Source organism: Paroedura picta, chromosome 15 (genome assembly GCF_049243985.1).
Source record: "Paroedura picta isolate Pp20150507F chromosome 15, Ppicta_v3.0, whole genome shotgun sequence".
Classification (NCBI taxonomy): domain Eukaryota; kingdom Metazoa; phylum Chordata; class Lepidosauria; order Squamata; family Gekkonidae; genus Paroedura; species Paroedura picta.
In genome coordinates, this window is record NC_135383.1 from 11910390 (window position 1) to 11922473 (window position 12084).

The following is a 12084-nucleotide window of genomic DNA, read 5'->3' on the forward strand; positions in this document are numbered from 1 at the left end:
AAGACAGACGCTAGAGCAGCCTGGTGCAACTGACCACGAAGGAGCCCCTGAAATATTTTTCAGGCTTCAAGGAGTCTCGGCATCCGGCCGGAAGTGATATCAGCCACACCTCCTTGCCGTGCTCGAGGAGGACCAAGGGGGGAAGAGAACGGAGGCAATTTGAGGCAGGAGTGGGAGTCCAGGTGTTGGTGCCGTAACCACGTGAGAACACCACCCCTGCGTCAATGGAAGCGGCCAGTTCCCTGCTTTCACATCAGTGCAGGGAATGGCTTGTGGTTGAGTCCATTAAGGCAGGATATAGGGGAAGCCCGGGGAGCCCCTTGGGAGCACTTAAGGTTGGGAAACCCTGTCCTGAGAGTCCCTGCCATTCTCAGTGGACAATACTGAACTCAGTGAATTAGTGGTCTGATTCAGTATAAGGCAGTTTCATGAGACTCTGAAAACTGAAAATCTTTTCACTTGTTGTTGTTTGCAGGTATTTGAGTAGTAAATAGCATTCTACAAATGATGGATCACTTGAACGGCTGCCCCCACCCTGCAAATTCTCAGCCCTGTCACCTTTTGAAACTATAGAGGGATTACTGCCTTATCCAAACAGGTCCCATAGCTCTGGAGTAGCTTATGCCAGACAGGCAAAATGTAAACCTGGTGGCAAGCACCCAACGATCAGTGGGTGTCTGTGCACTGAACCAGTTACAGTCTTCAAGGGCATCCCCACGCACAGCTCATTACAGCAATCTGCCCTCTCTACAGAACGTAAGCACACGTAACTGGCATGATTGCAGATTGTTCCCTTATTTATCTCTGCCTCTGACACCCTCCTTCCCTTCTTGGCTTCCTCGGAGTAAAATTTAAACAATAAGTTCCTTGGCGTTGGAACCTCCATCTTGTACTCTGTAAAATGCTGTGGATGTTGCTAGATAAATGCTATTGAAATAATTATTTAAATAAATGCTAAAACAAACAAATGCTATTTAAATTACATGCTAGAAATAGACCGATTCAGGCAATACAGGGCTTTTTTTTTTCCTTCTGCAGGCTTAGAATTGAGTAGTGGTCACTTTGTACAAGTGAGGATCCTGTATCTATGAAGCCAGGATGTAAAGAAGAAGAAGAAGAAGAAGAAGAAGAAGAAGAAGAAGAAGAAGAAGAAGAAGAAGAAGAAGAAGAAGAAGAAGAAGAAGAAGAAGAAGAAGAAGACATACTGTCAAAAACTGCCAGGGCTCACTTTTCTACTGCCCATGTGTGAATTTTCGGTCTCCTGTTTTTGCAGTTAACATTTTATTGTCTTCTCCATATTGCACTCAGATCTTTCGTGGTACATAACATTATTATTTCTGATATTTGTTCTTACTGTTCATGTGGAACAATTCTGTACTAATCCGAGATATTCTAATTTTACCTATTTTTACTGTTTGTTATTCAATTTTATTGCTATTGGTTCCTTACATAAGTGTTATTTATATGGGTCAAATGACCGAATAAACTTGACTGACTGACCGACTGCCCTGCACATGTGACTCAAGGCGAGCTAGAGAATACCTTGCCAACTCCAGGGCAAGCTGGTTCCTCTAGGCTGCATCTCTGTCGTTTTTTTTTTTGGATGCAACAGGGGCGCCCCCTGGTGGCAGAAATGCCTCCCAAATGGAATCTTCTTTGCAGTTTTCTTCTTCTAGGTTGGCCACCCCCAATACGGTGGACAGACACATTTGGGGGGGGGGATAGACTGGAAAAGGGGAGCAAGGGATCCCACTGAACTGATGAAATGCCCTTTTTCTTGTGGATGTTGCCATCGATTGCTAGAAAGTTCAACCTTCATCAAGGGGAAGACAATTCATGTGTGTGTTTGAATTAATGCGTTCAAGGAAAAAAAGGGGGGGAAATTATCGCACGTGTTTCTCTTGGTCAAATGCTCTAAAAATCTGTCTTGTGTATACATAAGGCAAGGAGCATTGAGTGTAGTTCTTTCACTCTTAGCTTAGGCCTTTTTTAGCCTAGCTCATTGAGCAGGCAGCCGGCCTACCGCGGGGAGTCCTGGAACCTGATTTCAAGGGATTTGTGAATGTCCTGCATTCTGCAGGGGGTTGGACTAGATGACCCTTGAGGTCTCTTCCAACTCTACGCTTCTATGATTCTAAGGGCTCCTAAGAGCTCCTAAAAGGGCCAAGACCCCAAAAAAAAGGGGGGGTGAGAATGGCAGTTCTAGATCATTGCATGTGAGCCACGCATAATCCCAAATTCCCCTCCTCTCTTGAGTTTTCCTAGCGCTACCTAAACTCACACACGCGCCAGATTTTCATTAGTACTCTCACTCAAGATGGACTTCAATTACAAAGCGGTCTTTCCGTATAGCAGCTCTCACTTTATGGTGTGTAGACTCTCTGAATAGATATGGGGACACCCTCTTGAGAAACTATACATTGAGAGGGCTTTTAATGGGGTTTAAACTGCACACCGGGTGGGGGGGGGGCTCAAAATGGGGTTTTACCAGATATTGTATGTCTTTAATTTTGTGAATTGTAACTTATGCTCAGCCACAAAAGAAAGGAAGGGCATAAATATTTTATTTAGTGAATAAACTGTCCCTGTTTACCGGCAACAATCCCTGTTTCCTTTAGGGATGATTTCTTATTTCTCATTCCTTCCCTTTCGACCCCCCCCCCTCCAAATCCCAGTTGCTGTTTTGATTTTCCTCCATGAACAAATTGAACCGATGATTCTTCCTCACCCCCATTCCATTCTGTGCCTTCGCACCACCGTTCCCCTCATAAAATATACATCTTTTTCAATGTGATTTGAGCATCAATAAACCAGCACCACGTCTTAAAGCTGTATTAACCATATAAATCAAACACGTTTATTTCTTTTATTAAAATATGTATACGCCACTTGTGGCTTGAGATGGCATGTGCAGACAGACATGGATAAACTCATCTGCAATAGAAACAAATCCACAAAGAGGGATGGCTGAAAGACTAGAGTCGAAATGGCAGACAGTCCAAGCAAGAGACAAAAGGAAGCATTTGCTCGGTCTCAGATTTCTGGCACACCGCCCCTGGTCAACCGTTAACACCGTTTTCCCCTCTTGGAGAACTGCACTGTCAGAACAGCTCTGAGAGAACTGTGACTGGTCCAAGGTCAGCCAGATGGCTGCATGCGAAGGAGCGGGAAATCAAACCCTACTCGCCAGATTAGAAGCTGCCGCTCTTAACCACGACACCAAGCTGGCTCTCAGACAGCACGGGATGATCCTGGGCTCATCACAGCCCTGATAGTACTGTTCTCACAAAGCAATGTCAGGGCTGTCTCAGCCCCACCTACCTTACAGGGTGCCCCTTGTGGGGAGAGGAAAGAGAAAGCGATTGTTGGGGGAAAGCGGGGTATAAAAACCGACTCTTTTTCTTCTTCTTTCCCGGACAGGCAGTGATGAGGAAGTGCACAAGAATCTCCCTTTGGGAAACGCATTCCCCGCATCTATTTCTCCTCCTCTGCTGTAATCCAGTCCCCTCACCCAGTCCCAAGGCAATAAAAATAAAAATCCGTTAACTGAATTGGGCCAGGAAGGGCATAACTCTGCTTAAGTTTGCAGCCTGAGGATCCTGGGAAGCCAAATACCCACTGACTACGGTTTGATCTGTCTTCACCCCATAAATTATTTTTTTTTTTAACCAAGTCTTCTGCCATCACCCTAAGGACCATAAGAACCGAAGCTGTCCCTTTTAGATCCAAGAAGAGACCTCAAAGAATAAACCCCCTTTACAAGCAACGATAAAGCAGAGAGGGAAGGAGAGGATCCCATTAAGATTAATGCTTTTGCAGCTTGCTGCGCTCTCTCCAGATGGCTCCTCCGTTTCCATAAACACATCAGCTTTACTCCTGGCCTCGCTTAATTTGGAAAGAGCCCACGTCCCCTCGGCCCATTCCGTTACAAGCCTTGTATATCCCCCTTCCACCCCTTAAACGAGCACTCAAAAAGCTTTTTCAGCATTTCTGGCTTGCTTAGCAGGATCGTTAACAGTGGCAACCCAAAATCCCTCCCCGGGAGTCATGAAATGCTAACGGGCAAGGCTAGCCGCGCTGCTGCCTTTTACCCTAAATTGGCATCAGCCAAGTATTTTTAGGTCCTTCCACTGGCCCTTGCGGGAGGAGGAAGGGCTGGCTACAGAATTTAGGGATGCCAGCCTCCAGCCAGGATCCCTCGGTGTTATAGCTTACCTCCAGACTAAAGAGATCCCCTGGAGAAAATTGAGTTTTTGGAAGCCTCACTAAAGCCTCACTCTAAGACCTCACTGTGCTGCCCAGGCTCCCTTGATACCAGCCTGAGACAATCCTTTCTTTTAGCTGTAGCACATGGCTAGAGGCTACGTTTTAGCTACAAAAATCAGCTTTCGGCCCCCATTTGGTTGTGCTCAGCCATCAGCTCATTTTGGGCTATTTATGGGCTCCAGATGCCAACCTCCATGGTCATGCTGTTAGTTCTCCCATCCTCAACTCGTCCAGGCAGGTGAATATACTCTGAACTCTGCCAGTTTCCTCCTTTTTTGATTTCTTAGGACCTTGCACGTTTTGCTCTAGTGTGAGTTCTGAACGTACCCCCACTATTTGCCCCAAATCAGTCTCCTTGAGTGTAAGCCATCATCTTCATTTAAAAAGGTTTTCTCCCTGGGGAGAGGATCCCGTAAATATTGGTGAAATGCTCCTGCAGTTAGCCAGCCTCTTGCTAAAAAAGAGCTCTATGCTCTGCCATCACCAACCGGCTAATGGTCCCTGGCCCGAAAGATGCCTGCCTGGCCTCGACCAGGGTCAGAGCCTTCTCTGTCCTGACCGCCACCTGGTGGAATGAGCTCCTGGAGGAGATCAGGGCCCGGACGGAGCTTAAACAGTTCCGCAGGGCCTGCAAAAAGGAGCTCTTCCTCAACCAGGCATTTGGTTGAGACCAGGCATAACCAACACATGTCTGAAGGGCCCCTGCTCCCTCCCTCCCAGAACTCCATCAACGCACCCTGTACCTGTTTGCACTGTGCACTGCTGCATTGTTTGCACTGTTACAATTCCTAGTGATTGGTAATATTGTTAACGGTTACTTATATGTTATGGATTGTTATGGATTGTTTCATGTTTTGTTTATACATTTCATGTAAACCGCCCTGACTCTCCAGGGAAGGCGATAGATAGATAGATAGATAGATAGATAGATGGATGGATGGATGGATGGATGGATGGATGGATGGATGGATGGATGGATGGATGGATGGATGGATGGATGGATGGATGGATGGATGGATGGGTAGGTAGGTAGGTAGGTAGGTAGGTAGGTAGGTAGGTAGGTAGGTAGGTAGGTAGGTAGGTAGACAGGCAGACAGAAAGCCAGGCAGGCAGGCAGGCAGACAGACAGATAGATTGATTGATTGATTCAAATTCTTCGTAATTTCCCCTGTGGGATCCATTTAGGGTAACACCATCCCCGAATCTTTAGGTGTTCCCCAATCTAGATCAGGCAACTCAACCCCCCCCACACACACACACACACCCTACCAGTGGCCAGGGGGGACTCGGAAACCACTGAATTACAAAATCCACTCACTCTTGCCTAGCAATAATATTTGATTATCGTGCTTCGGAGAGCATTTGGTACTCCTGTTCTGATTTATTTGTCACTAATGTCATTTCTGGAATGGCTCTCCCCTCCCTTCCTGCACTTCTGCATCATTGGATGGAGCCACAATTTTGCTTGGCAGAGCACCTCCGCTGAATATTAGCAAACAGGGGCCGGTGTTACCTGCTTCCGCTACTTGGTAAAATGCCCCACATCGACAGGAGGGAGGGGGGGGTGCCACTGAATTTTTATGAACGAGGATCTCACCTCTTCCGTAAATGTTCCAAATCCCAGCAGAACCCTACGCGAAGGTGATTCATTTAAAATATTCGCATCAATCAATACATTTTCAAAAACGGCCACATAAGCTCTAAAAGTGTGAAACTAATAAAGAAGAGTTGGTTCTTATATGCCAGGTTGTCTACCCGAAGGAGTCTCAAAGCGGCTTACAATTGCCTTCCTTTTCCTCTCTCCACAACAGACACCCTGTGAGGGAGGGGAGGCTGAGAGAGCCCTGATATAACTGAAGAAGAAGAAGAGTTGTTTCTTATATGCTGCTTTTCTCTACCAGAAGGAGTCTCAAAGTGGTTTACAATCGCCTTCTCTTTCCTTTCACAACAGACCCTCTGTGAGGGAGGTGAGGTTGAGAGAGCCCTGATATCACTGAAGAAGAAGAAGAAGAGTTGGTTCTTATATGCCGCTTTTCTCTACCTGAAGGAGTCTCAAAGCAGCTTACAATCTCCTTCCCTTTCCTCTCCCCGCAACAGACACCCTGTGAGGGAGGTGAGGCTGAGAGAGCCCTGATATTACTGAAGAAGAACCGTGGTTATGTGGAAGGGTCAAAGGTTTCTGAATGAAAATATATGAGAAACTTGAAAGAATACTGGAAGCTAAGTTCCCATTGGATCCAACATGTATGTTTCCAGAGAATCTCCCTCTTTTTGCTAGGGAATATGGAAACGACAAAACTTACCCAACATTGTCCACAGCTCTGCTTCCCAACCATATTCTGCACCATTGCACCACTTCTGGGGTTTCTCAGTGTCTGGAGGATGTTTCAGGGGTTTCTCAATGGTAAAAAGGTTAAGAAAGGCTGGATTAGGATATGGGAGGCCCAGGTTCGAGTCTCCACTCTTCCATGGAAGTTTGCTGGGTGTCCTTCCCTCTCTGTGTATGTCTAAGCTACATCACAGGGTGGTCACTGGGGGGATAAAATATAAGCCAGTTCTGATAGGGAAGGAATGGGTGTACAGGAAGAAAAGTCAATTTTGAATGCAGTTGACTACATCAGCCACCAACCGCTTTAATAATCAGATGCGAAATGCGTTTCAAAGCATTTTTCTTCCTTTCATGTATGCAAATCAACAACGGGAGAAAGGCTCTGAACCACAGCTTTAAGTAGCATGTGTGAAACATTGGGGGGGGGGCTGATCTTCAAATGTCACCATCCTGCTGTTTCCATCTGTCAGGTCTGGTTTCCATTTCACTCCCCCCTTTTGTGCCCAGCCCCCGACGTTTCATTTTTTTGCACAACTTCATGTTTTCTCCCCCTCCCGTAAAATTGACACCTTTTCCACCACATTGTTTGTTGTGGGCATGAATCTGCTGAAGGTCCCAGGGCCTCGGGAGTCCCGCCTGGCCTCAACCAGCACCAGGGCCCTTTTGGTCCTGGCCCCTACCTAGGGGAACGAGCTCACGGACAAGCTGCAAGCCCTGTTGGGACTCTCTGAGTTCCACAGGGCCTGCAAAATGGAGCTCTTCCACCAGGCGTTCGGTTGAGTCCAAATGGGAGTCCTGGGGTTTTCGATCGTGTCCTCCCCCCTCTCCTAAAGCCCTATTGCTCTGCAGTGCTAGACTGTGGGGGGGCCTAATTTCATCCTCTAGCTCAGGGGTAGTCAACCTGTGGTCCTCCAGATGTCCATGGACTACAATTCCCATGAGCTTGCTGGCAGGGGCTCATGGGAATTGTAGTCCATGAACATCTGGAGGACCACAGGTTGACTACCCCTGCTCTAGCCGGTTTTATTCCATCTTATGTTGTGCTTTCAGTTACTATTTCATCTACACTGGCCGATGCCCGCAATAGGGGGGATGGTTATATTAGGTTGCCGCCCTCTGCCATATGTTGTAAACTGTTTTCATTGTTTTATGGGGATTTTAAATTGTAGGGATGTTCCTATTTTGTTAACCGCCGCGAGCCAGTTATGGGAGTGGCAGAATTTAAAATGAAATGAAATGAAATGAAATGAAATAAAATAAAATAAAACAACACAAAACAACACAAAACAACACAACACAAAACAACACAACACAAAACAACACAATAATATGAATACATCAGCAATTCATGTGTGTGTGGGCTTTTGGCATGTAAAAATATCATGCGTTGCTTCCTAACCCAATCCTACAATTTCTTCACATTTGCCCCAGTATTTATCGACTGCCTTTCCTGCAATAGTGGGCCCAGCGTGCGTAGACAATGCAAACAAATCAACAAAAGCAATGGCACAGAACCGAAACAGATGACAACACTATGAAGACGTGTAAAAAGGAACAAAATGTGGCCATCCATCCATCCATCCTGCAAAAGCTGTCGCATCTGCACATAAACAATCACTGTACCGCAGTGTGAACTCCACTTTTCTCCCATATGGGCTTTACGCCCATATGGGAGAGAGAATTCTGTGCCAGGATTGGGCTGGCAGATGACATGTTCTGCTGAGTTCAGATCCTGGTCCAGGCTGTTTCTTTGCCCGGGTATTTATCACAGTCCCAGTCGCCTGCTTGAGAGCTGCTGGCATTAGAATAATACAAATCCAGAAGTCACTTTGTGAAAGTAAATGTGTTGAATAGCCTCGGGGTTTCGCAGAATCATTAAAATCGTATCTGGCTTCCCCAAGGTATCCATTATCCTGGGTATTAAATGGCCCATCTAGGGAAGGAGGAGAAAAAAAAAACACTGAGGTGGGGGGAAAAGAGAAGATTTTAAGCTGCTTCGCAGATCTCCCAGATAGCTTTAATGGAAGAGTTTGCAAATTGATGGTGAGATTAGGAAGGTGCTTGATAGTTAATTGATTTTAAATTTGGAAAGAACTGCAGCGACCGATGACAAACGGCCGCTTCCTTTTAGCAATGTGCCATTAAAAAAAAACACAACCCAAAAAAGAGAGAGAATTCTTTAAATTATTCTGGGGATGCCAGAGGAAGACGATGGATCCGTACTGTGCTGCACAATCAAAGGAGCCGTTCACAAAGGAGGGGAGGGGCGCTCTGTAGGCCTCCTCTGAGTTACAGTCTCCTAAGTGGCTTTTGCCGGCAAGCTCAAAAAGACTGAGTCCACCCAGGCTGATATTATTTTGGGACCAAGTCCTGTGAGGAAAAGCTGAGGGACTAGGGAATGTCCAGCCTGGAGAAGAGGAGGCTGAGAGGGGATGTCATTGCTCTCTTTAAGCATATGAATGATTGGCACTTGGAGGAGGGCAGGGAAAGGTTCCTGGTGGCAGTAATGGGTTTAAATTACGTGTAGAACTGTATTGGCTAGGTATCTTTGGGGGGGGATCACAGTCAAAGTAGTTCAGCATTAGAACTGGTTGTCTAAGGAGGTGGTGAGCTCTGCCTCACTGGCAGCAACAGCTGGACAGAGACTTATCAAGGATGCTGATCCTGCATTGAGCAGGAGGTTGGACTAGATGGCTTGTCTTGCCCCTTCCAACTGTAGGATAATATGATCTTGCATTGAGCAGGGGGTTGGACTAGATGGCCTGTCTTGCCCCTTCCAACTCTATGATTCTATGACCCTGCATTGAGGAGCGGGTTGGACTAGATGGCCTGTATGGCCCCTTCCAACTCTATGATTCTATGACCCTGCATTGAGGAGGGGGTTGGACTAGATAGCCTGTATGGCCCCTTCCAACTCTATGATTCTATGTCCCTGCATTGAGCAGGGGGTTAGACTAGATGGCTTGTCTTGCCCCTTCCAACTGTAGGATTCTATGATCTTGCATTGAGCAGGAGGTTGGACTAGATGGCCTGTCTTGCCCCTTCCAACTCTATGATTCTATGACCCTGCATTGAGGAGTGGGTTGGACTAAATGGCCTGTATGGCCCCTTCCAACTCTATAATTCTATGACCCTGCATTGAGGAGGGGGTTGGACTAGATGGCCTGTATGGCCCCTTCCAACTCTATGATTCTATGTCCCTGCATTGAGCAGGGGGATAGACTAGATGGCCTGTCTTGCCCCTTCCAACTGTAGGATTCTATGATCTTGCATTGAGCAGGAGGTTGGACTAGATGGCCTGTATGGCCCCTTCCAACTTTATGATTCTATGGTTTTACTCTGACTGGCAGAGGCTCTCTAGGGTCTCTGGATGAGACTTTTCACATCACATTAACAGGGGGATATGGAGGCCTGAATCTGGGTCTTCTGTATGCCAAACAAATGCCCTATTGCTAAGCCCATGGCCTCTGCCCGTCCTAGCCAGTCAAACCCTCCATTCCATGCTGGCTCTCCCATTCACCCTGTATAAAAATGGCAAATAATGGCCAGGTTTAGAATCTCTCCCCATATCCCAAATACCTTATCAAAGCAACTTGTAATCCTTCAAAGTGTGTAACCGAACAGATGCAATTACGGGAGAAATTGGTGCTCATTGAAGCTCGAATGTTTGCAAAAGGATAGAGTATAAATTAATTTTATTATTTTTTTTAAAAAAAAGAACATCTGAACAAGCTTTTAGGTGAAATTTCCATAGAGATTACCAATGATCAGTTTAGACGGGAACACTCGGGTAGGACTTCAAAGAGCTTCAAAGCTCTCTCAGTACATAAATCACGAATGTCAAATTGCACATGTTTTAAGATTTCGCTTTCAGGCAGTTCTTTAGACACATTTCAAATCAACAATATGATAGGGCTTCAGTCACATTAAATACTAATGCCAGATTGGCTTCAGAAAGAGATGCACAATTTGGGTAAGTGTGAAAAATATCCCCAATATTTCCCATTGTTAAGCTTCAAAAATAACTAACAATTTCAACGAGAGAGAGAGAGAGAGAGAGAGAGAGAGAGAGAGAGAGAGAGAGAGCCAGTCACTGGCTGAAGTATAATACGGAAAGCATTTTTATATTAAAATAACCCTTCATATCAGCTCATTCTCTGCTATATCTGAGTACCCACATCTAGACTTTATAGCTTTTAAAGAACAATATCCAAACAACAGTTCTTGTTTCCCAGTCAATCTGCTGATATCATGTACAATCAATGGATTAAAACAGATTTATCTGGCCTGGATTTGTATCCTTCCCATTTTACGATGAGCCAGATTGGTTGACATGGTTCCTCCTTCTCCATTTACAACAACCCTGTGAGGGAGGTTAGGCAGAGAGGTAGGTTAGGCAGACTGACCCAAGGTCACACAATAAGCCTCATGATCGAAAGGGGCAACCTTTTTCAACAACGAAATACACATCTTGAAATGAAGTTTAGCAGAAATCTTTGCATGGGAGATATTAGCCATCTGACTCCCCCTGGGTGGTTTGGTTTAACACATTAAGAAGGAATTTTTAGGGGAGGTTGATTCTCACAATAGCATTTTGTGGCCACCCAAGCCGTCCTGATTTCCCCTTTTGCGACTTGTGTTTGAACTCTAACACATTAAATGCCACTTAAGTTATTACAGGCGGCATGATTTGCACCATGTGTTTGCCCACGGAGATGACTGATGTTACTTCCACTAGCAGAAACATACTGTGGGGATCAATGGTTTTACATACAGTATCCCTGCTGGGGCTAATTTAACTTGATACATACATTTTGAGGTTCACTTTCAAAGTATTGTTGTTGTTGTTGTTGTTGTTGTTGTTGTTGTTATTTTGAATTAATTTATACCATGCTGTTTTCCTCAATGGGACTCAAAGCAGCTTATGTTGTTTTCCTCATCTTTGTCATTGTTGGTGGTTTGCAATGCAACTGTCTGACACCATTTGCATGTGTTTGCTGTCCAAATCATCGAAGTACTGTGTTCGTATAATGAGCCAGATTCAGAAGAAGAAGAGTTGGTTTTTATATGCCGCTTTTCTCTACCAGAAGCAATCTCAAAGTGGCTTACAATTGCCTTCCCTTTCCTCTCCCCACAACAGAAACCCTGTGAGGGGGGTGAGGCTGAGAGAGGCCTGATATTACTGAAGAAGAAGAAGGGTTGGTTCTTATATGCCGCTTGTCTCTACCCTAAGGAGTTTCAAAGCGGTTTACATTCACCTTCCCTTTCCTCTCCCCACAACAGACACCCTGTATGGTGGGTGAGGCTGAGAGAGCTCTGAGAAAAATGCTCTGCAAAGAAACACTCTATCAAGACTGGGACATGCCCCAGGTCACCCAGCTGGCTGCATGATAGGGAACGGGGAATCAAACCCGGCTCACAAGATTAGAAGCCCACACTCCAAACCACTACACCAAGCTGAGGGAGAATACATCAGACAAGACAAGCCT